Below are 26,247 nucleotides of genomic sequence, written 5' to 3' on the forward strand. Positions count from 1 at the left end.
ATGGCCACCTTCCACAGTCTACCGCATTTAGAAAAGCCCCCAACCCTGCTGAATTTTCATCCATACCTCGGTCCTGGAATTATTCCTGCCTTCTTCCACAGTTACTGATGAAGTACCCCCATGGGCTGAGAACTTACTGGATGATGGGGAGACTAGTATAAAACCCCACGTTTACTGGGTGCATTATTATCCCCATTCTACAGATAGGCAAACCGAGGCACAGAGAGGTGTTAGAGCAGTGAAGGTGCTAGATCTGTCCCCTGCCCTTGGGGAGCTTATGTTCACATATGGCGGGTAGACATAGAATGAAGAATGACCCTATGACTTCATCGTAATTGTGGTGGAATGTTAAAGAGGAGGTGGGAGCTTGTCTGGGGAAAAGATATGAAAAGAGGTTGGGGGATGGCTTTGGAAGACCTAGAGACAGGCCAGGGCTGGAATGAAACAAGCGGGGCCCCGAGGGCTGGCAATGTGGGGGTACACTCCCGGGGGCCCTAGATACGCCCTCTCCTGCCCCACCCTGGTCCCAGAGGTTGGAGAAGGCGAGAGGGAGGTGTTGGCTCCAGACTGGAGCAGAGATGCTTCATTTCAGCAAGAGGGAAAGCTGGGGGTTTGGGAATGCACGCAGGGGAAGTGAGAGGTGGGGCTAGGACGATGGGAGAGAATTTCTGACTGTTTTCCATTTTCTCGGTAAAATCCCAGACAAGATCATCATCTAGGAGTGAAGCCGGAGGAGGGGACACGGGCAGTTTGAGGACAGGCAAGAAAGCCTGTGTTCAGGAGTGGCAGAGTCTGCTACGGCCGTCCTGGTGAGGACCCTCTAAGACCCGTGGGCATCGTGAACTGAGGGTGAGACCAGCGGCACGGCTGTGTGTTCTGCTCCAGCGCTGGTCTGTTACTCGGGCAGAGGTGTGGAGTGGCTGGTTGGGTGGATTTGACCTGAGCTGGGGTTTAACCAGGTGAGCACAAGGCGGTGGGCGGAGGCTGGCAGGCCGAGAGGGTCATGGTGGATCAGAGGATGCAGAGGGACACAGGGACCTGAGGGCGCTGATGAACACAGAAACAGAGGCTTCGGAACCCAACGTCTCAGGGAAGCAGGGCTGGGTGAGGATGGGTCATCTGAGGAAATGAGCAGGAAGTTTTCCGAGTGGTGTTTTCACCAGCGGTGTCAAGGTTAGGAGGATGACTAAGTGGGGGTGGGGCTGGCCGGGGGGATGCATCAGAGGAAAAGTGCAAAGGAGAGGAAGGAGTCAAAGAGTGGCAATGCCAAGGGTGGGGTGAGTCCTCTGGAGCGGCCGTGAAACTGTGATCACAGAGTCAGAAAGAGAGAGGGAGTCAGGGGCTAGAAGCTTCCACAGGCCAGAGGAGGTCGCTTCGGGATTGTTGGATGACAGGACCCGAGATGGGCTGGGATGCTCCAGTTTGAAAGCATGAACTTCAAGGGAGCTGGGACTTTGGCACGTGGAAGGATGGAAAATGGCTGGAAAGTGGTGATGGGAGACAGGGAGGGTGATCTTGAGAACAGAGCGTCTCCACTTGGTGGGGCTGAAGCAGAGACGAAGCCTTCAGGGCGGACCCGGGTCCAGAGTTGGGGCAAGAGGCTGCGGGGAAGGTCAGAGAAGAGGTGAGGCAGTGATGGTGGAGCGTGAGCTCCGAGGGGCCAGCGGGATGGTTTGAGGGCCTAGAGGCACAGCCTGGGGCGGGACAGGGACTCAGGACAGCCCAGAGCAGCCCAGGGAGAGAAGAAGGGGGTTATAGTTGCTTCGGAGACTGTTACAGCTCATGGTCCATAAGGTCATTGTTTGGAGGTGAGAGGGAAAGAGTGCTAATCGCTCTGCCAGTAGTGATTCATGTATTTTTAAGAAATGATTTCCATTTGTAATCCTTTGATTGCAAAAGGTGATTTAAAAAAAAAAAAATCTTAAACACACCCTGGGTTGCAGTTTTCTTGAAACTAGCACCAAATGCCTGGATCTTTGGTCTCTGCCCACCGAGACCCCCAGCACCAGGGTGAGGTAAGGAGGGGCAGGGCGTGTTGAGTCTGAAGCTCTGTCTGAAGCCACCCCCCCAGGCCGGGCCCGCTCCATATCTACCCAAGACGTCAGCCTGAGTGTTCGGGCCGCGGTGCTGACCGGAAGCCGTGCAGGAACCCCAGAGACTGAGCTGGTGGAAACGATCTGGTCATCCTTCCCCTCCTCCTGCCCAAGTCCATCCTTCCCCAAACACTCTTCCTTAGCAGGAAGGAGAGGGTGCTAGGGAGGGATTTTGTATTCAGGATCCCAAGCAAAATTTTATGATTTTTTTTTCCTCCCTTGTCTCTAAAACTAGTACATTTTCTTGGGGACGGGGATTCTTCCCTTGGGGAATTCTGTCCTGCTTTAAAAGGGCCCATGTCTGGGAATTTCCTGGTGACCCAGGGGTTAGGGTTTTGGGCTTTCATTACTGAGGGCCCAGGTTCAATCCCTGGTCAGGGGAACAGAGATCCGGTAACCTGCACGGCGTGGCCCAAAAGCAATTTGTGTGCCCATGGTGATGTTTCTGGGGCAGCAGCTCATGTGCCACAGAGGGCAGCTTTGTGCCGGGCCAGGAACCGTAACAATCACACGTGGGAAAGAACATGGGTGAAGTTATAGAAACTCCAGATGCAGCAGAGATGCAAGGATCCAACAAACTGGGCCCAGAAGGAATACCCGGGCCCGGAAGGAACACCCAGGCCCAGGCGAACACCCTCCAAACTCCCCCCATGCCACAGCTGTTTCTTGCGTGTCCAGAGTAAAGAGACTGCAGGGCTGACTGTGGCCCAGGGGGCCCTGATGGGATATCTTGGGGGCACACTTGGAGAGGGTGCCCAGTTTACACGAATGTCACGAATCAGAGTGATCCCAGTGAGTGATCATACCTGATATTCAGGAGGACACACGCATGCGCACACACACACACACACGTCAAAACAATAGAGGCAAAGCCTGTGAAACCTGTGACTCATTCTGAGCTCTAGGTCTAATCATAGCTCCGTTTGGGGATGAGAATATAAACGGGTGCTGGGTTAAGACTGAAAACACTTCCAGGTCTGATTTGGAATTTTCCCAGCAAAACGCTGAGTTTGCACACTTGGAGTTGACGTGTCTGTGAAAGGAAGAGAGGGGCTAGGAGATAGGAGATGGGAGATACGAGGTTTTCATAATCTTCTACCTAACATGCTGCAGTTTACAAAGGTCTTTCACCCAGATTGTCCATTTGATGTTCATGGCATCTTTAAGAGGTAGCTAATTCCCTGTCCTCTTTCTGGAGGAGGAAAGCGAGGTGTCCGGAGTTTAAATCTCTGCAGATCCAAGATCTGGGTTATTCAAGCTCATTAGCTTCCACCCTTTCACTTTTAGAAATGAAAATGCCAAGTACAATCCTTCTTTAAAGACAATCACGTAAACTTATACCTGAGAAAAATTCCATAGAAGAGTCTGTACAAATCAATGAGTTTTACCTGATCTGTTTACACAGATGCCATTTCTAGCTGTTGGGGTGTCTCATTTGTTCCTGGGAAGCACGGAGACTGTGTTGTGGAGCTGAGCTGATTGTTCAGTAGACCTTAAAAGATACATCATTTTCCAGAACGTTCTAAGAAGAGGTTAATTGCTGAATGCTTGAAGGAACTTAAACCAGCTAAAACAGCTACTAAATCAGCCATAAAATCAAGTGGCTATTTTGCCAAGGGTGCCCTGACCACCACCTTTCAGATAAATCTGTGCACTTCTCCCCAGAGCAGCCAATCCATTTGGAACTGCCCACAGTTCTTAGCGGCCCACCAGTGCCTTGCAGCAGCGTGTGCGCCACTAAAGTCACGCCTCCGGGTGCTCTGCCCTGTCCATTTGGCTTTCAAGACAGTTCGGCCTTTTATCTGTGCAGACCTCGCTGAGGGGCAAGTCTTGCTGTGAGTTGGAAGTAATTTAAATTAAAAGCTACCCTGTGGGGGAAAACCCTATGACCCTCCCAGAAGGAACGGCATCTTCCTAAGACTGTGACCTCATTCTTAGTGACCGGCTTCTTGCTTGTCTTTGTTTCAGCTTAGTCCTCGGGGTTGGGGCGGAGGGGGGTGGGTAGCGTCCCAGACATCTGCACTCCAGCCGCAGGAAGTGGGAAGGGAGACAAGTCCCTGGGAAGGGCTAGGATGGCCCAGCAACTGGGGTGGGGTTGGGGGGACCTGAATGCAGACCCAGAGCAGGGGCGGAAGCTGCATCCATCACTGGATGCAGGAAGCCCAGCAGAGGCTGGGGAAGGGGAACTGGCTGGGACTCAGATGCCCAGCTCACAGCAGCGCCAGGCAGCGGGCACAGGTGGTTTGTGCCCTGTGCGCAGACGCCCTGGTTCCCACGGCACAGATGGCCCTCCCTGGATGGCCATCAGGAAGCTGAGACACCCCGGTCCCTGTGGCTGGGTGACAGCATGGGCCGGCCTTGGCCTGTACTTCCTGTGGCTGAGTAGGGCCTGGGAAAGACAGGGGCTGAGACATTTAAAGGAATAATAATAATAATAACTCATCTCAAATTATTTCAGCTACTAAAAAGAGATGATAATCATGAGATAGAGGTCATAATCATGGCTATAGTGACAACCATATGTCATATACGTGAATCACCTTAAATTCACACAACGCTATATGTCAAATGTATTTCAGTTAAAAATTTTAAATACATAAAATTTTAAAAGCTCGCTTCTCTAAGAGAGTGCGACCTCATGATAACCCAGGTTGACTTTCCCGGAGAGCGGAGGGAAAAGGGTCTCCAGGGGAGGGGCTGACCCGCAGGCCATCGGGGAAGATGGCAGGAGGTGGGGTTGGGGGTGGGTTTGGTGATACAGGTGGGGCAGAGACTCCAGGCTGGACAGACAGACAGTGATCTCTCCTCTCTGGTGACTGCCACGCCCGCTGGCCAGCGTGACTTCCGGGGCAGGGAAAAAGTGCCATGGGGCTGGAGAATCACAGAGCAGCGGAGCGGGCAGACAGGAACAGAGTCTCCTGGGGTGCAGGAGGAAGCGTGGCCCCGGAATACCCGTGGGGGCCAGTTCAGTGTGGGGAGGCCTCAGAAAGCCCACACTTGGGTTTTGAGCCAGGTCAGGTCACGTAGAAAGTCCCCCTCTCCGAGCAGCTTGCGAGACAGCGCTGACCTCACACTCTGCTTGCTCAGGCTGGGACCACACAGCATCCCAAGCCTGCACACTAGCTTTTCCCTCCGCCTGCTGTGACTTCCCTCCCTGTTTTCCATCACCACCTCCAGTGTGGCCCTTTCGACAAGGCTCAACTAAAGCCCCACCCCTTCTCATTAAGCTTTCTGCTCAGTTTCACATCAGTTTTGGAGTAAAGATTTCTAAGTACCTCATAGGGTTCTTGGAAGGGGAAAAATGAAACAAAGTATGCAAAAGCCACTCATCCAAATACTAAGTGAAAGTGAAAATTGCTCAGTCCTGTCTGACTCTTTACAACCCCATGGACTATGCAGTCCGTGGAATTCTCCGGGCCAGAATACTGGAGTGAGTAGCCTTTCCCTTCTCCAGGGGATCTTCCCAACCCAGGGATCGAACCCAGGTATCCCACGTTGCAGGTGGATTCTTTTCCAGGGAAGCCCAAGAATACTGGAGTGGGTAGCCTATCCCTTCTCCAGGGGGTCTTCTTGATCTAGGAATTGAACCGGAGTCTCCTGCATTGCAGGCAGAGTCTTTACCTGAGCTGTCAGGGAAGCCCAAATACTAAAGACCTATGAAAATGTGAGAAAGTTACATTTTATTAGGAGATGTTGTCTTTACAATTAGAGTCTATCCCTGTTTTACATACTACATGACAAAGAACCCATACTGTGTATTATTTTATTGCTGAGTGCGAGGTAGGTACCAGCAGGGTTAGTTGACTAGTTTCTTCCCTCCATTTGGAACAGCCTGCTTCTCAGATAAGACAGAGGACAGAAGTCCAAGAGACCCCTAACAAAGCTATTCACGGGTCTGATTTACTCTGCTAACAGTATAACTATGGTAACTGGATTAGCCTCCAGCTGTCCTTTGGAAAGAGCTCAGCTTGGAATACAGCTTGGTTCCAGAAGCATTTATTCGGATAGGGCCGGGTGGAACCACACGGCCTTTTGCGCCCTCAGTTTCGTTATGGGGGTGGAGAGGTGGCAAGGGAACTTTTCCTTAAAGAATCGGAGAGTAAATATTTCAGGCTTGCCTGCCATACAGTCTGCGCTGCAGCTCTTGGACTCTGCCGATGAGGTGGCCATCGACAAACTGGGCAAGACTGTGTTCCAAGAAAACTTGACAAGAACAGGTGGCTAGTCTGCAGGCTACAGAGGGACCCCTGTTCTAGAAGAGTGCATACAATGAGAGATGTTGCAGCTGCTTTTTGAAAATACACCTGGCCACAGCCCACTGTCCTATCGGAGGAGAGAGAATTCCTTCATATCATATTAATGTCATGCATTCTAGAAGGTTCCTCTGAGTGGGTCAGAGGTCAGGCTGGCTCACAGAACCTTGGGAAACTTGAATGACTTTTTGACGCTTTACCATGTCAAGAAGGCATTACAGGTCCCGTTAAGAGAGCGTCTGAGTCAAGGGCACTCTCCTCCCCTTCCATTCCCACCCCGTCCCCTCGCCATGGCAGCCGAGCCTGGGCTGTTGTCAGGGGAGCCAGGAGGAGGAGCCCATGCTGGCTTCCCGCGGTAGGTGAGCTTCGTCTTCGGGGGTCCTCGGGAGCCTGCTCCTCCTCTCTGAAGCTCCTGGCATCCTGTGGCCTCCACGGATCAGCCGAGAGCCCCAGATCCAGAGTTGACTGAACATCCCGGCCTTTCCTGGTGGCTCGCTCACTGGTAAAGAATCCACCTGCCAATGCAGAAGACGCAGGTTCGATCCCTGGGTCGGGAAGATCCCCTGGAGGAGGGAATAGCAACCTGCTCCAGTATTCTGGGAATCCCACGGACAGAGGAGCCTGGCGCGCTATCATCCCTGCAGTTGCAAAGAGTCGGACGGGCCCGAGTGACTAAACAGCAACAGCTTGGCACCAACAGGACTGCCCGTGTCTTCCCCTGGGTGCAGAAGCAGATGAACGCCAAAGCTTGGAACGGGAAAGCTGACATCTCAGAAGGCTACAAAGCAGGCGCCGGTCTCTGGTCACCCTGTCTAGCCTGGCCATGAAGGGGCAGATGGTGGCCGACGCAGGAGCCTTGGGCTCTGCCCTGGGCTGGAGCTGGGTTGCTCTAACTCCCTGTTTACACTGATGGGGTCCCGTCCACAAGCCTCTTCTGGAGCTGGAAGCTCAGCTCTGATCCACTGCCTCCGCTGAGCCCAGAAAGGATGTCTGTCTCCTCTTCCTCCATCAGCCTCCACTGCTGCTTTAGTTGTGTTTCTGTGTTCTTTCCCCACCCACGCCCTCTCTTTTATCCCAGTACAACACACACACACACACACACACACACACACACACACACACAGAGTCATTCACTCTTTCACAGAACAACTAGGATCAGAGACCTAAAGACTGAAGCTACACAAGCATTAAGAGACAGGAGAAGACTCTTGGAAAGCAAGGAGTTCCTTGGACAGTAAGGAGATCAAACCAGTCTTAAAGGAAATAAACCCTGAATGCCCTTTAGAAGGACGGATGGCAAAGCTGAAACTCCAGTACTTGGCCTCCTGATGCAAAGAGCGGACTCATTGGAAAAGACCCTGATGCTGGGAAAGATAGAAGGCAGGAGGAGAAGGGGACGACAGAGGATGAGATGGTTGGATGGCATCATTAACTCAATGGACATGAGTTTGAACAAACTCTGGGAGACAGTGAAGGACAAGGAAGGCTGGCGTGCTCCAGTTCATGGGATTGCAAAGAGTTGGACATGACTTAGCCACTGAATAATAACAAAGAGACAGAAACTGACCTTTAGGAAAAAAAAAAAAAAACACCTGACATTGAGATTGCTTCACTGTTGAATACAGTCCACAAGAGTAGCTGAGCTGGAGGTCTCCTGTCAGGACAAGTCCTATTCCTTCTGACCATTCCTCCAGGAGGGGGAGTGGTGGAAGGGGTGCTGGGAAAATCTCTGACCACTTTATGTTTTGAGGTGGGCCCCAGGGGAAGGCACATTGAAACAGCAGCTCCCTACAAAACTGGGCTTTTGTCCCCTTTCCTGTGATGGATCTGAGTCTTCGCCCTCCTACAGAAGTTTCTGTAACAAACTGACTCCTTTATAAAACTAAACGCATTTCTCTCCTGCATCTGATTATGCTGGAAAATGCATGCAGAACAGAAAAGACCATGCAGCTCCTTCCCACATGAGCCTGTGTGTGATGTGATGTGGCCAAGAAGAATGAAGACAAAGTTTAGCTTCCTTTCACATGGGTTCTTGGTACAGAGATCTGGGTTCTGGAACTCAAGCACTAATTGATCACAAGCCAAACCCTGATGGGATATGCCTTTCCTAGTAGCAACCCTGCCCCATCCCCTCTCCACAGCCCCAGTATTGGTAGATTTCACTCACAGACGGCAATGACTTACGGAAGCATCTCGGCTCAGGCCTGCTGAGCTGGTGCTGATGCTGGGCTGGCAGGGAGGACTGCCTCAGCTTGGGGCAGGGTGTGTGGGACCTGGTGAGATGCAGAAGGCCAGACAGTGACTCCTCCTTTGCTCCACTCAGGCTCTCCAGGGACACTGTTGCTCGGTGCAGTCAGAGGCCCATGCCTGTGGGGAAGCCAAAATGTTTAATCGCTGGCACTGTGGCTCAGAGGGTAAAGAATCTGCCTGCAATACAGGAGACCCAGGTTCAATCCCTGGGTGGGGAAGATCCCCTGGAGAAGGGAAAGGCTATCCACTCCAGTATTCTGGCCTGGAAAATTCCATGGATAGAGGAGCCTGGTGGGCTACAGTCCATGGGGTCACAAAGAGTTGGACACAACTGAGCAAATAACACTCACACACACACACGAACTAACTAGTCACAATGATTTTCTGCTACAATGGCTGGAGGAAGGTCCCAAAGTCTCCCTGCTGGGTCAGGCATCAACCCTTTCACTACTGGATTAGTCTGGGCTCTACAGAGAAATAGAAAAACCATATATGTGTATCTCCAAATCAAAGATATATGTATGTATATCAGTTCAGTCACTCAATTCTGTCCAACTCTTTGAGATCCCATGAACTGCAGTACGCCAGGCTTGCCTGTCCATCACCAACTCCTGGAGCTTGCTCAAACCCATGTCCATTGAGTTGGTGATGCCATCCAACCATCTCAACCTCTGTTGTCCCCTTCTCCTTCCGCCTTCAATCTTACCCAGCATCAGGATCTTTTCCAATGAGTCGGCTCTTCTCATCAGGTGGCCAAAGTATTGGAGCTTCAGTTTCAGCATCAGTCCTTCCAATGAATATTCAGGACTGATTTCCTCTAGAATTGACTGGTTGGATCTCCTTGAAGTCCAAGGGACTCTCAAGAGTCTTCTCCAACACCACAGTTCAAAAGAATCAGTTCTTCAGCACTCAGCTTTCTTCACAGTCCAACTCTCACATCCATACATGACTACTGGAAAAGCCATAGCTTTAACTAGATGGATCTTTGTTGGAAAAGTAATGTCTCTGGTTTTTAATATGCTGTCTAGGTTGGTCATAGCTTTTCTTCCAAAGAGCAAGCATTTTTTAACTTTATGGCTGCTTTCACCATCTGGAGTGATTTTGGAGCCAGAAATAAAATAAAATTTGTCAGTTTCCACTGTTTCCCCATCTATTTGTCATGAAGTAATGGGACCAGATGCCATGATCTTAGTTTTCTGAATGTGGAGTTTTAAGCCAACTTTTCCACTCTCCTCTTTCACTTTCATCAAGAGGCTCTTTAGTTCCTCTTTGCTTTCTGCCATTAGGGTGGTGTCATCTGCACGTCTGAGGTTATTGATATTTCTCCTGGAAAACTTGATTCCAGCTTGTGCTTCATCCAGCCAGACATTTTGTGTGATGTACTCTGCATATAAGTTAAATAAGCAGGGCTGACAATATACAACCTTGATGTACTCCTTTCCCAATTAGGAACCAGTCTCTTTTTCCATGTGTGGTTCTGTTCCTTCTTGACCTGCATTTAGATTTCTCAGGAGACAGGTAAGGTGGTCTGGTATTCCTATTTCTTCAAGAATTTTGCACAGTTTGTTGTGATTCAAACAGTCAAAGTCTTTGGCATAGTCAATAAAGCAGAAGTAGATGTTTTTCTGGAACTCTCTTGCTTTTTCAATGATCCAATGGATGTTGGCAATTTGATCTCTGGTTCCTCTGTCTTTTCTAAATCCAGCTTGAACATCTGGAAGTTCATGGTTTATGTATTGTTGAAGCCTGGCTTGGAGAATTTTGAGCATTACTTTGCTAGTGTGTGAGGTGACTGCAATTGCGCGGTAGTTTGAGCATTCTTTGGCGTAGCGTTTCTTTGGGATTGGAATGAAAACTGACCTTTTCCAATCCTGTGGCCACTGCTGAGTTTTCCAAATTTGCTGGCATATTGAGTGCAGCACTTTCACAGCATCATCTTTTAGGACTGAAAATAGCTCAACTGAAATTCCATCACCTCTACTAGCTTTGTTTGTAGTGATGCTTCCTAAGGCCCACTTGACTTCACATTCTAGGATGTCTGGCTTTAGGTGAGTCATCACACTGTCATGGTTATCTGGGTCATGAAGATCTTTTTTGTGTAGCTCTTCTGTGTATTCTTGCCACCTCTTCTTCATATCTTCTGTTCCTGTTAGGTCTATACCATTTCTGTCCTTTATTGAGCCCATCTTTGCATGTAATGTTCCCTAGGTATCTCTAATTTTCTTGAAGAGATCTCTAATCTTTCCCATTCTATTGCTTTTCTCTATTTCTTTGCACTGATCACTGAGGAAGGCTTTCTTATCTCTTCTTGTAATTCTTTGGAACTTGACATTCAAATGGGTATATCTTCCATTTTCTCCTCTGCCTTTCACTTCTCTTCTTTTCTCAGCTATTTGGAAGGCCTCCTCAGACAGCCATTTTGGGTTTTTTTGCATTTCTTTTTCTTGGGGATGGTTTTCGTCACTGCCTCCTTGGCATTTGGTACAATGTCATGAACTTCTGTTCATAGTACTTCAGGTACTCTATCAGAACTAATCCTTTAAATCTATTTGTCACTTCTACTGTATAATTGTAAGGGATTTGATTTAGGTCATACCTGAATGGTCTAGTCATTTACCCTATTTTCTTTTCGAAAATTAAATTAAATCTTAATTTGGCAGTAAGGAGTTCATGATCTGAGCCACAGTCAGCTCCTGGTCTTGTTTTTGCTGATGGTACAGAGCTTCTCCATCTTTGGCTGCAAAGAATATAATCAATCTGATGTTGGTATTGACCATCTGGTGATGTCCATGTGTAGAGTCTTCTCTTGTGTTGTTGGAAGAGGGTGTTTGCTATGACCAGTGCGTTCTCTTAGCAAAATTCTGTTAGCCTTTGTCCTGCTTCATTCTGTACTCCAAGGCCAAATTTTCCTGTTACTCCAGGTATCTCTTGACTTCTTACTTTTGTATTCCAGTCCCCTATGATGAAAGGACTGGAAGGACTGATGTTGAAGCTGAAACTCCAATACTTTGGCCACCTGATGCAAAGAACTGACTCACTGGAAAAAACCCTGATGCTGGGAGAGATTGAAGGCAGGAGGAGAAGGGGATGACAGAGGATGAGATGGTTAGGTGGCATCACTGACTCAATGGACATGAGTTTGAGCAAACTCCAGGAGTTGGTGATGGACAGGGAGGCCTGGCGTGCTGCAGTCCATAGGGTCACAGAGTCGGACATGACTGAGCAACTGAACTGAACTTAATACCTCAGAGTCATCTCATGTCAAGACAAACGTGTTCTGCTTCCCCTTGCTTTCCTGTATTTATGTGTTTACTTTTAACTATATTTACTCTTAGATCCTTGTCTGATAATAGGTAATACAACACGACTGGAGTCTCATCGCTCAAGCTCTCCTGAACGGACAAAATCTATCCATTTCTACGATTGATAATAGTGGTTGAGACTTCCTGTGTCACCACCCAGCAAGCATTGTTCTGATTACACAAATGGACTCATTTAATCTTCACAACAGCCTGATGTAGTGAATACTTTTTATCATCACTCCCATTTTACAATCATGAACTCCCAACGTGCCTTTTGTGTTGTCACCGATCACTCTGTACTTCCTCTTCTGTGTCTTTTCACACAGACCTTTCACATCCGTTCTAGAATGTTCTCTAATTTGACAACACTTGTCAAATGCTTGACAACACTCGACAAACACTTGTCAACGCAGGAGAAGTGGAAGACAAAGGTGAGAGGGCCTTAGGAAGTCAAAAAGAATGTGCATTTCTGATTAGGCTCTATATTGTCTTGGGGAAAGCTATTACTTGCTGCGGGGAATCAGGCTTTCCATTAAATATATCCGAAGGAAGCCGACTGGAGCTCTTGTTGCTGGAAAGGCCAAACTGGATTGTGAGCCTTTTATCCCATGAGGTCACAGGACTAGAACACCAGATGCCCATGACCTCTGGACGCAGCAAACCTCTCCTAGGTTGTTTAGTCACTAGGCTGTGCATGACTCTTTTGCCACCCCATGGACCATCTCCTGCCAGGCTCCTCTGTCCATGGGATTTCCCAGGCAAGAGTACTGGAGTGGATTGCCGTTTCCTTCTCCAAAACCTCTACTAACATCTGGCCGATTGAGGGCACCAGGGTTTAGAAGACACAGGCTGTGGAGGGCTGGGAGGTGGATCATGGCATTTGCGGGAGACAGGCTGCCTTGTTCCATCCTGTGCCTGTGACCCCGGGCTTCAGATGTCCTCTGTGCACCTTCCTGTCAGCTTAACTGCAATATTTATGTGTCAAACAGCTTCCTAAAGCTGAGCGCAGAAGAATGGATGCTTTTGAACTGTGGTGTTGGAGAAGACTCTTGAGAGTCCCTTGGACTGCAAGGAGATCCAACCAGTCCATCCTAATGGAGATCAGTCCTGGGTGTTCATTGGAAGGACTGATGTTGAAGCTGCAACTCCAATACTTTGGCCACCTGATGTGAAGAGCTGACTTATTTGAAAAGACCCTGATGCTGGGAAAGATTGAAGGCAGGAGGAGAAGGGGATGACAGAGGATGAGATGGTTGGATGGAATCACTGACTAGATGCACATGAGTTGGAGTAAACTCCGGGAGCTGGTGATGGACAGGGAGGCCTGGCGTGCTGTGGTTCATGGACTCGCAAAGAGTCGGACACGACTGAGCGACTGAACTGAACTGTACTCCTTGGACTCTGTTAACTTCCCGGGAACATGTGGGAAGAACAGACCACACACCGAAGGCATGTACTAACACCCAACATGAAAGCTTTCTCAAGTTCTGAGAAGACTTGCAGTTTTAGGGTCTCTTCCTTGAGGGCACTTCCTGTCTCCTGCCTGGGGTTCCCAGCGGGAGAACACAACGATAGAGCCTGGGGCCGACTCAGGTGGGAACAGCTGGGAGATCTGCGAACGCCGTCTCAGGAGGTACAAACAAGCCCTCGGTTAAGTCCTAATGTATCAGGAAAGGCGTCTCTCCCACCGGTTCCCAGAAGAGGTCTGTGAAAGGCGCTGGTCATCTGTGCGTTGGACGGAGCTTCAGAACCAGCCGGTTCAGCCTTCTTGGCAGCATCCTCCAGACTCTCCGACGTGGTAATGCGGGCAGACATGCGGCCGCCGCAAAACTGTGCTGGTCAGGACCGTAACCTCCCCACCCTCCCCCAGACATCTAAGGTTTCTGCTGGGAATCGGAAAATTACTGAGTGATACTATTCCGTCTTTCCCTGCCCAGGCCAATTTTTTCATCTACCACAGAACCCACAACTTGGTATATGTACTGCATCTCCAGGCCTTTCTTCCCGGGAGGTTCTACTCCACAAATTTCAGTTACATATGCTCTCTGCAGGACTGCTGGTGAGTCTCCAAAAAGAGGGCTTGAAGAAAAGTAGGTAGAGCTGCGATAAAGTTGCCTCCAGAAATTTGGAGACAAAGGGAAGATTCTTAGGAACTAGTACAAATTAATCTGAGTGGAGGTAAGCAGCCTCCTTAGAATATTTCAAAAGAATACAGGATGCTGTGTTATCAGTGTATAGACTTTCACAGTTGAAACAAACTATGCAAACGTTGCTAGTAGTATCTGACATGGTAGGTACTCAACAAACGGCAGCATATTATTTTTTTGTATCTTCTAGTCCAAAATCCATTTGTTGTAGAAATGATTTTGGACCTCTTTGCTAGAATCTTCTTTTCTTAAAGTGAGCATAAATATATTTCTCTGCAGTTTTTTCTTATTATCTTCTATTTCTGGAGACTTTACAGAATAAACCTCTCTCTTGGCCATAACAAATTTTGAGGGTAGTCATTTTGTTCCTCAAACATTCTTTTCCATTTGAAAATCCCCAAGGTCCTCAACCTTTCTGCTCTGACCTGTTTTTGAGGCCTTCAGCATCCTCTTCACTCCCTCTTAACATAAGTACCCATGTTTGTCTCTATCCCTCCTGGAAGGTGGCCACGAATTGGACACCTCAGGGCCATCATGTTTTCTCATTGTCATCTATGGAAGGTGGCATGAAATTTGTTTCACTGTCCAGTTTGTGCTAAGAAACCATCTTACTATCTTGCTAGTCAAGGAAACCTTCACAGATTTTTAAGTCACTTCTCCCATCTAGGAGTGAAGATGGCTGATGGTTCATGCACAGCTGTTTTCCTCCCCTTTCATGGTAGTTGAATACCTGGCTACGCAGCTAGAGATTACATTGCCCAGCCTTCTCTGCAGCGAGGGTCCTGAGTCCATTATTGCCAGACAAATATAAGTGATGCACTCAACTTCCACATTTGGGCTTTTAAACATTGCTTCTGTGCTTCTCTGTGCCTTTTTCCTTTACTGATAGCTGGAAGCTGCACAGGCCTGTGACCAGGCTCTCAGGATGCAGATGAGGACCACATTCAAGGGGGTTGATGGAATTACAAGAAGGAGACTGAGGCCCTGAATGGTCAGTGAAGCAGGGAACTGGCCAGTCGGGACCTTTAACAATGAGACTTGTATCAGTCAGCCACTGGCATGGTAGTGTGTGACAAACATCTCCCAAAATATCTGCACTCACGCCTGTGGGTCTGCCAGTCAGGGACAGCTAGGCTGATCTAGGTTGGGGGCACCTCCTGGCTTGCTCCCCGTGTGTCTTATCCTCACGGGACCAGTGCCTCCTTCGGGTTCAGTCTTCCCTGGCAGGCCTTTGGAGTAACAGCCCATGTGAAGAAACGTGTGACATCTATGAATGAATAGTGGTTTACGTGTTCATTTCATTTTCTACAACCCTCTAACACATTATTACTTGCCAGTGTTCCTAAAAGATTCTTTACTAAGGTCCAGCTGTCTCGTTGCTCACAGGAGTTTGGGACACACTTCAGAAGACAGTTTTAGGGTACCCAGAAGATCTTCTGTTACTTCTTCACCAACTTAGATCTTAATCTCTCAGTGTCCCAACTCCAAAGTCAGAGGAGACAAGCAGGTTGTGAAAGCCCAGAGAATGGCTTGATTTTCCCGGCTCCGGTGTTCACTCTGATCCAATCGTCTGTGGGCAAGGAGATGGGATCTTAAAATAACACGACACTTTCAACTTCTTTCTTTAGCAGGGTCTGTGGATGAGAGGAAATTTCAAAGAAAAGGGTGGAGGGAGCTAGGTGCAACCCTAATCATACTGAATTCCTAGGAATGCAAAGTCGTAGACCAGACAACGGGTCATGCATCCTTACCCAGAAACTGACAGCTAGGGCGTCCCAGCCTGCATTGATCTCCGCCGCTGGCCTCCAATGAACCATACGTCCCGGTGTTTACACCCTTCAGTGCCCCTCTCCCACGTGACTCTGGACTTGACCATGGGCTTGCTTCGGTTATTGAGGCATTAGCAAAGTGATGCCAACAGACTTGCTAAATGAATTCACACTGGGAACTGTCCTCTGGAAATACTCCTTCTTAAAAGCCAACTGCCATTCTATAAGGAACTTGGGCTACCATGCTGAATGGGAAGAGGAGGCCCCAGGCCCAGCCACTGAATACGTCCCACGAGTGACCTCAGACGTACCACGTGGAAAAGAAGAACCACTCAGCTGATACCAGTCAGTCCAGAGAATCATGAGAAATAATAAATTGCTGTTGTTTTAAGTCACTGTTCAGGGGAGGTTTATAAGGCTACAAAAGATTTATTAAAATACAAGCCTTGTTTAAAGTTTCCTTGGCTACAAGACTCACCTAGACATCCAGATGTCTGGCCAAGGACCCTTGGAGAAAATTTTCTGGCTCTGGGAATACTGCCAAAGAGCCCTAAAAATGAAATCTGGAGATGTCTTCATTCTCTCTTGGAAACTGAGAAAATTTCCCCCTCAGATCTTGAACAGAAAAGGAAAATCCTTAAGTCACGAGGCATAAGAAAGTCCTGCTAACGAGCCAGGTGAGTCTAGACTCTCACATTCCTCTCTTAGGCCTCTCACTCCTGTTTTCTCCTCAATAAGAACATCAGCTTGAAGGGAAGGCTGCAGTTGTTCTTCTTTTTGGTTCTCCCAAGATACCAGGGGCGTTCCCAAGTGGTACAGTGGTAAAGAAGATCGCCAATGCAGGAGACTAAAGAGATGAAGGTTTAATTCCTGGGTCGGGACGATCTCCTGGAGGAGGAGAGGGCAACCCGTTCCAGTATTCCTGCCTGGAAATTTCCATGGGCAGAGGAGCCCAGCAGACTACAGCCCATGGGGTTGCAAAGAGTTGGGCCCGACTGAGCAATTGAGTGCCTGAGCACGCACGTGCGCACGCGCACACACACACACACACACACAGACACCAAGAGAGAAAACTGTTTTCAAGTAACTCCTGTTTTATCACCCACTCTCCTGTGAGATTGCCCGTAGTGTGACGGGTTTAAGTCCTTAAATATTGAAGGGTAAATTTTCCTAATGACAAAGAAAGCTACCTAGAGAGGCAATCACCATCTTCTGAGGTCATGAAAAATACTACTAAGTGGGACTTCCCTGGTGGCAAGCGATTAGGAATCCACCTTGAAATGCAAGGGACACAGGTGCGATCCCTGGTCAGGGAACTATTATCCCACAAGCTGCGGAGCAACTAAGCCCGCGTATCATAACTAGATAGCTTGTGCTCTGAACTAAAAGATCCCACAAGATGCAACAAAGACCCGACTCAGCCAAATAAATAATTTGAAAACCATAAAAAATTCTTCCGGGATCTTGGGAATATTTTGGCTGGGTATCTCAGGAATAACTGTCTCTGGCTGAAGGCGTCCCCAGTTACTGATTCCATTCAAGATGCAAGGCTCCAAGTACTATTAAGTGTACCAAGGGATTTCTATTCCAAAACACCAAGACTGTAAAAACCTCTTAAGTCAGTGACTAAGCACTGAACTTTGCCCAGAAGCAAATTTTCATTCATTCATTGAACAAATATGTTATTGGGCAGCTACCCTACGGATCGATATGATGGCTGAGCAGATATTTCTTCTTTTGAGGCTTGCCAGCATGCATTCTCACCTTGGGAAGAGTGAATCAAACAAGTTTTTTTTTTTTTTTTTTTTTTTTTTGAGGATGGAAGATAGCCTCCTTCTTTTGGATCCAGTTCGATGAGTCTTCTCTCCCTCCCCAAGCCAAGAGTGAGGCTGTGATCCAAGCCAGGCCAATTAAATGTTCTTGCTCTGGATTTTAAATCAAAACAGATTAAAAAGACTGAAAACAAGTTGGCACTCGGGGATCTCACACCCCAATCAGGCTGTTTTTACTAGAACATTTCCTGCCACTTTAACTTCACACTGTTTAGGACTGCCTTGTTACCACTCGTTTCCAAGCCCTGTTCTCTGGCCTGTTGATTCCAGATGTCCTTCCAACAAATCTCATTTTCCTTAGATTAGCCACACCGATTTCTGTTGCTTTCATCCCAAACACCCTGACTGGACACAAGAAATGAATGAAACAGACATAATCCCAGCTTTCAGAGTCAATCAGTCTGGTCGGGAAGATACACACTAAACAAATGAAAAAGTGTGCATTACAGAGAGTTGTGAAATAAAGGGACAGGGTATCATGAGAGCCAGGAATGGGGTGATCTAATTGACATTTCAGTGGTGTTGCTGAAATCTGAAGGCTGAACGGGCTCGGGGAGACAGGGTGGAGGGAAAGAACCTCTCTGGCCGAGGACAGAAAACAAGCAAAGGCCTTGAGGCAGGGAGATGTTTGCTGTGTTCCGGGAAGGAATGGAGGCTGGTGTCTTTGGGAGGCATGAGCTAGGGCCACTGCTGGATCACACAGTCTCGTAGGTTACGGGGAGAAGTTAAGTTTGACATCAAGACAAGAGGCAGACGTTACTGGAACATTTTAAGTCTGTGAGGATGTGATCTGATTAGATTTTTAAACAATTTCTCTGGCTGCTGTAAAATGAGGCGGCTTAGAGGACAAGAACTAGGGAGCCATTGATTGTTCTGGGAGGGTGACGATGCTATTTAGGCTACATGGCAGCAAAGGAGAGGGAGAGCAGCAGAGTCCTACTGGAATTTGTCAGTTTGGACACAGGGCCTCCCGCTCTGGCGTGTGACTGCCCGTGGCAAGGACCAGCCCTGCTCCTGCCTGAACCCCCTGCAGATCTGCATCCACTGTGCTTCTGCAGAATTTCATAATTTATGAAGTGCCTCTCTGTCCAAATCTCACTTGATCCTCGCGGCAACCTCGAGGGGTTGCTGAAAATCAGATAATGAAGGCTGGAAAGGGGTGGTTGAATGGCAAAGACACATAGCTGCTAACAACCAAACCAGGACTCAGATCCGACGCCTTCCATGATCACTGCTGCCTCCAGCTTAGTAGAAAGAAAAAGAAAGTGAAGTCGCTCAGTCGTGTCCGACTCTTTGCGACCCCATGGACTGTAGCCTATCAGGCTCCTCAGTCCATGGGATTTTCCAGGCAGGAGTACTGGAGTGGGTTGCTATTTCCTTCTCCAGGGATTGAACCCAGGTCTCCTGCATTGTAGGCAGGCGCTTTACCATCTGAACCACCAGGGAAGGCCAGCTTAGTATCTAGTGTATAAACTGTGCACACCCCAGGAACGTTCACAGCTCTGAAAGCGAGTCGAGATCTTCTGTGCCGTTAGTGCACATTCCTCGTCCAGATGAGCCTGAGCTCTGTCTGTAGGATGGTCCTGCCACTTCATTTGCATCCTTCTCCCTCCCTTGCCTTGTGGCTTCTGAAACCACTGTCCAGCTTTGCCCAGCACAGGCTGAGCCCTCTTTGGCCAAGATATCCATGCCTGTCCCCTTTCATCACATTCTGCCTGAGACTCCTTCAACATTCTTTGAGTCATTTCTGCCATCCTTCCCTGGAACCTCTGCCTCCCTCTGCCTGGGTTAATGTCTGGACTGGCAGCATCAGCGTCCCGTGGCAACTTGTTAGAAACGTGAACTCTCAGGCCCTGCCCCAGGCCTATTGAATGAGGAACCAGGGTGTGGCCCGGCCATCTGTGCCATCATTGGCCTGCCAGGTGAATGATGCACACCAGAGTTTGAGAACCACTAGCCCACATCTTCCCAGGAACAGCCCTGATGCTGCAGACAGCTGAGCCCAGGGAAGGCTGTGTTTCCTATAAACCCAAGTCAGGGGCTGAGGTCCCTGACGGCTCTGACTGCACCTCTGGGCCCGCATGGCTGAGAAATGGGGACAGCCCCAAACTGAAGAACTCAATGAAGCTCCGAGAGGTATTTTCAGGGCCAGTCTCCCCTTAGGCCTCTCTCCTTGGCTTGCAGACACCTCCTTCTTGCTGTGTCCTCCTGAAAGTCTTCTATCTGAGTGTGTGCACAACTAGGGTGTCTTTTTGTGTCTGATCTCTCTTCTTATAAAGTCACCTGTCAGGCTGGGCCACGGCCTAGCTATATGACCACGTGTAACCATGTGGTGGTAGTGGTCAGTCGCTCAGTCGTGTCCGACTCTTTGTGAGGCCATGGACTGTAGCCCTCCAGGCTTCTCTGGCCCATGGGATTTTCCCAGCGAGAATTCTGGAGTGGGGTGCCATTTCCTCCCCCAGGGGATCTTCCCATCCTGGTGGGTGAACCCCCTCTCCTGCATGGGCAGGCTGATTCTTTACCACTGAGCCACCTGGGAATTTAACCATAACCACCTTTTTAAAGGCCCTGTGCCCCGATACAGTCACATTGTGAGGTGCTGGGGGGTTAGGACTTGAATATATGAATTTAGGAGGGTACAGCTCTGCACAGGCTATGACTAGAATTCTCTTCAGTGGAGCAGGGAACAACCGTAAGAGGTGGTCAGAGAGGGTTTCCCAGAGAAGATGATGTTTAACTTTAGTCCTATAATATGTTTCCAAGTGGACAGGCATTGAGAGTGAATTCTGGGCAGAGCAAGGTACCCTGGACAGGTAAAGAAGTGGGACTATTTGTTGGCTTGGAGATGAGAAGTATGTCAGTGGCTAGAGTATGTGGTCCATGATGCTGTTTCTTGTTGGCTTGGAGATGAGAAGTATGCCAGTAGCTAGAGTATGTGGTCCATGATGCTGTTTCCTGCTGCCCAGCTCAGGGGAGTCCAGGGGCCCGGTCCAGAGTCTCCAGTAGCTTTGACTAATGCATCATTTGGGTTCTTTGGTTACTGACTCAAGTTAGGGTAAGTCAGCATGGAATTTATAAAAGGATATTAGGGAGCTCAGAGAACTGTTGGGACGGCAGAAGAATTAAACACAAAAATGGTGCCCTGGGGAGTGGTGCCCATCAGAACTGCTTAATTACCTCGACAGAGTGATCCCTGCCAAGGGACCAACAAACAAGCTCTGACAGCTCTCTCTGCCCTTCAGTGCAGTTCAGTTCAGTCGCTCAGTCGTGTCCGACTCTATGTGACCCCATGGACTGCAGCACGCCAGGCTTCCCTGTCCATCACCAACTCCCAGAACTCACCCAAACCCAAGTCCATAGAGTCGGTGATGCCATCTAACCACCTCATCCTCTGTCGTCTCTGCCCTTGAGACCCTCTGATCAAGATGCAAGATCCAAGACTGATAACATCAAGTGTTGGAGAAGATATGGAGCAGCTAGAACTATCCTAAAATGCTGATGGGAATGTGAACGAGTACCAAAACTTTGGAAAGTTGTTTGGCAATATCTACTAAGTATAAAACATACCTACCATGATCCAGCCATTCCCTGTTTTCACATACAAGAACATTTGGTGACACTTGAAGGAATTAGAGTGTATCAAGTCATTGCACTCTTTCCTTTAGCATCATCTTTTTCTTTAGATCATCAGAAGTCTTGCCAAGGAACACACATGATTTTCATTTGTTGTGAACCATCTCTTCTCTTGTAACCAGTGGCACTCTGAGCTGTCCTAGCATATAGCACAGTCATGCAGCTCCACATCCTGACTGCCTTCACTGGAACAGTGTGTAAATAAACAGAAAATAAGTAGAAAATAATTATTGTAAATGTTTCACATGGATATAAACTTGGCAGCATCACCTGAAGGTTTCTCTGTACACCACTGTGCCTCTGGAATGGGTTGGAGAGCACAGAGCTAGTCTTCATATCTAGCAGGGGCTAATGCCAGGTAATAAAATGGCACTTGTTGACTTGAATGGACTCCCCTTTGATTTGCTTGGGGAAGGCTCTGCCTGACTTCTCCTGTTGGTCTGATTCCAGGCTGGACCACTCAACCACTGCCCCAGTGATGACTCTGCTCAATGCAAAAATAGTCTTCAATTAGATACTTTGCTCAGTTGAAAAATTACGTTCATTTGGCCTCTTCTGACTTCTTGGCCAATGTTTTTCAGCCAAAAAACTAAAATCTGGAACTGTTGCCTGTGCATGCCCTTCAAGGGACTTCCCCCATTACGGTCATTTTTTAGAGTGTCTGTACAGAGCAGTGTGCCCATCAGTGTGGTTTAGACCAATATACAGTTGATTCTTGTTATTCATGGTATTATGTCCTCTGAAGTCATCAGGAACACTGAATTAGTGAACACTGAATTGTTGCTCCTAGGGAAATAGAACCGTGACTAAGAAAGCAATGCAAGTATTTGATTGGGGGGTTACAAATACATTTTAGTGAGTAGGTACCATTTGCAAATATAGACTCGATGAATAATGAGGACTGACTATGTATGGTTCATATTCTTCATGAGAACTTAAATCCTCTAACCCATCTTTCCATCTCTTCCCTTTCTCCCCAGTCTACGCTATAGCCTCTGGACTCCAAGCTTTTCAACAGTCATTTATCTTTATGCCATCCAGGATGGCAGCCTGCAGTATCCTGGAAGGCACACACTGCCTAGTGTGAGCATATATATACCTGATGGAAGGTTATAAGAAATACTCTCAAGATTCCTCCCACCCCTCCCTCCTTCAGAGCCCTTTTCCTCCTGTTTACTCTCCTTTCTCCCCCTTCTGCACTTCTTCCTGGGGCCCACTCCCCCACCCTCTCACCTAGCTCTGCTTTCAGACCACATTTCCTCTCCCCTCACCTGTGACCCTCCTCCCCAGAAGGCCCAGAAGGCCTTTCAAGTATCTTCCTTTGGAAAAACTGATCCCTTGCAGTTTTGGTGACTACAGCTACGTTGCTGGCTACTTTGTGATTTCATCCTGACCTGGAAGTTGAGGATGGAGGGTCCTTCAGAGCGACCAGCTTGCAGAGGCCCCCAGGGACCCTGGTATCCGTTAGAACAGAGCTGGAACCACCACGGTTATCTGGGGGCTGATCAATTCTACCGTTCCAGGACACACCCACCTACAGCTCAGTGGTTGAAAACAAGCATGTTTCTCTCATACATCAGGGACTCCAGGCTGGGCTCAGCTGCGTGGTTCTGCTCTTCTCTGTTTGGCTTGGTCATCACAGTCCACCGGGGGTCAACTGATCTGGGATGGACCTGTTGGAACTGGTCCTGCTCCAGTGTGTCTCTTTCCCCTTCTGGAATGGTGGGTAGACTGGAGCATGCCCTTCCTAAGGCAACTGCATGAGTTCTGAGAATAAGCGGAAGCACTCATAAAGCCTTAAAAGCCTAGGCTCAGAATCAACACACTGCCTGGAGTGTGGGGACCCCCAAAGCCGCCTCTCAGTTGTGCCAGAAGTCACAGGGCTCAGTAACAGACTCACACTAAATCAGCAAAGGAACAAGGCACCCAGGGCCGGGTCTGCGGGCCAGCTGTCCTCTCCCGGGGGGGTCACAGACAGGGCCTATCTCTCCTAGCAGCAACGTATGATGACACAAGAGGAATATTGGCAACAAGGGAAGCTCCCCTGAGACTTGGTGGCCAGGGTTCCCACCGGTCATGAAGGCACAGCTGGCTGCTGCTGTGTTTACTGCAGTGTAGGCCAGCCCCTCCGAAGGTCCATGTGATGCTCTGTAGTCCCAGGCATCACCGTAGATCGTACTGTGTCACTATCTGGCTTGGCTCCGGGTAAACAAGGACACTCTTGTCAGGCAGGATATCCCCGGGCTTAATGCTACCTCCCAGGAAGCAGGAACCAATCCTTCTTTGGAATATGCAGAGTTTGGAGTTAGTCCTTCCCCACAGGCCGTCTCTTCTGTCTCAGTCTAGTGGCTGTGTCGGAGTCAGAGGGCAGTGTGGTGTCACAGCTGAAGGCATTGCTGCAGGGATGGGGGGTGAGCTGGGGCCACTCACGCCACCCAAACAAGGCCTGTCTGGGGTGAGGACGGGGCCACAGTCCACCACGTCCTCATCATCCTAGAATGCCGCACTCCCTGCATCCTGCATGCTGTCCTCCTCTTTCCCATAGCCCCTCATTTGCCAGGAACGTCCCAACTGTAACATTGAGTGCCCCACCCAAAGCCCTCTCTGGTGATCCTCAGCAAAGGCAGGGCCTCCTGAGCTGACTCAAGCTCCACCCTGCCCAGTGCTCTGAGATGGCCCCTGTCCCAGTCTCCTTTCGATTCTTCGTCTGTCCTCTTCTCCTGATTGGCCCCCGACTTAACTTCACCAGGACAACGACCTGCCTGCCTCACCTGTGCCTTGGAGGCTCCCTGGCCCAACCGTCTGCTCCCACTCCTGACAGCCTGCCCACTGCCAAGAGAGGAAAGTGCAGATCAACTCTTCTGAGGGCTGTTTCCAGTCCCCAGGCCCCATATTCCCACCTGGTTCTTCTCCCAGCTGCTGAAACGATTTCCAGATTTCCAAGGCAGGGAGGAATTGGTGAGAACTCTTCACAATCCACGTCCCTTTGCCCAGGCTTGTAAAACACTTTATGTGCAAATATATTGTCTTCTCCTTGGCATCTGGGGTGTGAAACTGGGCTGGCAGCAAATCTGGTCTGAATCCAGGCTACTCCTGGGCCTCAGAGCAAAACCAAGCCACTCGCAGAGATTATCCGACCCTGAAGGTGAAGCTGTCCTCTTCCCAAATGTCACCTCCTCCATGAAGCCTTCCTTAGACCCTTGGGGATAGTGATTTCTCTCCAGTCTGAAACCTCATGAAGGTCTCCATACAGATTCTTCCCGGTATTACTTCCTTTTCCCCGAGCGCCCCATCTCCTCTGTGTTGTAGGTAATCGGAACCATATCTATTCCCTCTACATTTACCCCCTAGAGCCAATGTTTGTTGAATGACTATTTGATGACAGCTGACAGATGGCCCCACGGGCCCTAGTCTCTAAAAGGCAGATCTAAACTGGAAAGAGAAAGGCCAGCAGAGTTCTTCGTTCACCTCAGCCCTAAAGCGGGTACAACAGGCCACACCATGGGGAGCCTGGCGCAGGGACCTTCCAAAGCCCGGCAGGCGGCCCATCAAGAAAGAAGAAAGCAGGATGCAGGCTCCCCGAGGGTGGGGATGTGTTTTAGTTTATACCTTCAGGGCTCAGCAAAATGCTGTCCACCTAGAAACAGTGAGGTCCAACAAAGCCACAAGGAGCATGTAATACAAGGCTCAATTTAGAGAGAGAACTGAAGCAAGCAGCTTCTTAAAATAAGGCCTTCCAGGGCTGGGGTGGGGGTGGGAGAGTGGGCCCAGAGTCAGCGGCAGGTTCTTTTTCTCTTCTGCTCCCTCCAGAGTTGAGGCTGTGTCCTTGGAGCAGCACCCTGCCCCGCGCCCCGCCCCCCATGGCCGGCTTCCACAGACCCCCAGGCGCCAAGATGCCAGCAGGCAGTGGAGGCGGGGAAGAGGCTACCTCCACAGCTGAGCTGCTCACCCTTCAGTGTGTGCGTGCTCAGCGCAGGTTCTGTGAACCTCCAGCTGCTGCATTTGTAGGTCTGGGTGGCACCTGAGATTCCACAGTTCTCCCAAGTTCCTGGGTGATGCGGATGCTGCTGGCCGAGGAAGGTATTTGAGTGGTGACGGGCCAGGCTAGCAACGGGTCTCAGCGCTGGCAGCCTATGGTCACCTGGCAGAATTTTAAGCTGCTGCTGCTACTGCTGCTAAGTCACTTCAGTCGCGCCCGACTCTGTGTGACCCTGTAGACGGCAGTCCACCAGGCTCCCCCATCCCTGGGATTCTCCAGGCAAGAACACTGGAGTGGGTTGCCATTTCCTTCTCCAATGAATTTTAAGCTACTGAGGCCTATTGCCAATAACTGGATGGTTATTGTGAGGTTAGTGGGGCTCCAAGTTCAGGCCCTGGACTGGCAACACCAGCATCAGCTGGAAACTCGTGAGAAATGCAAAAGCTCGGGGGCCCTCACAGACCCCCAAACTGCAAGGGCGAGCGCCAGAATCTAGGTTTTCACAAGCCCTTCAGGTGCACACTGAAGCCTGTGAACCTCTGAATTTTCTGCCTCCCAGTGTGATATAACGGGAGGTGCGGAATATCGCAATAATCACCATGTGGGCTTCTTGCCAGAAGTACTTGACCCGAGTCTCTTCTCAAGGAAACAGTGGTTATCCTATCCTGGTAATGCTGTGTGGTTGTGGAGAATGTCCCTTTGCTTTTCTTTTCTTTTTTCATTTATTTTTATTAGTTGGAGGCTAATTACTTTATAATATTGTAGTGGTTTTTGCCATACATTGACATGAATCACCCATGGATTTACGTGTATTCCCCATCCTGATCCCCCCTCGGCCTCCCTCCCCATCCCATCCCTCTGGGTCTTCCCAGTGCACCAGCCCTGAGCATTTGTCTCATGCATCCAACCTGGGCTGGCGATCTGTTTCACCCTTGATAGTATACTTGTTTCAATGCTATTCTCTCAGATCATCCCACCCTCACCTTCTC

The sequence above is a fragment of the Odocoileus virginianus genome, chromosome 4 (genome assembly GCF_023699985.2).
Source record: "Odocoileus virginianus isolate 20LAN1187 ecotype Illinois chromosome 4, Ovbor_1.2, whole genome shotgun sequence".
Lineage (NCBI taxonomy): Eukaryota > Metazoa > Chordata > Mammalia > Artiodactyla > Cervidae > Odocoileus > Odocoileus virginianus.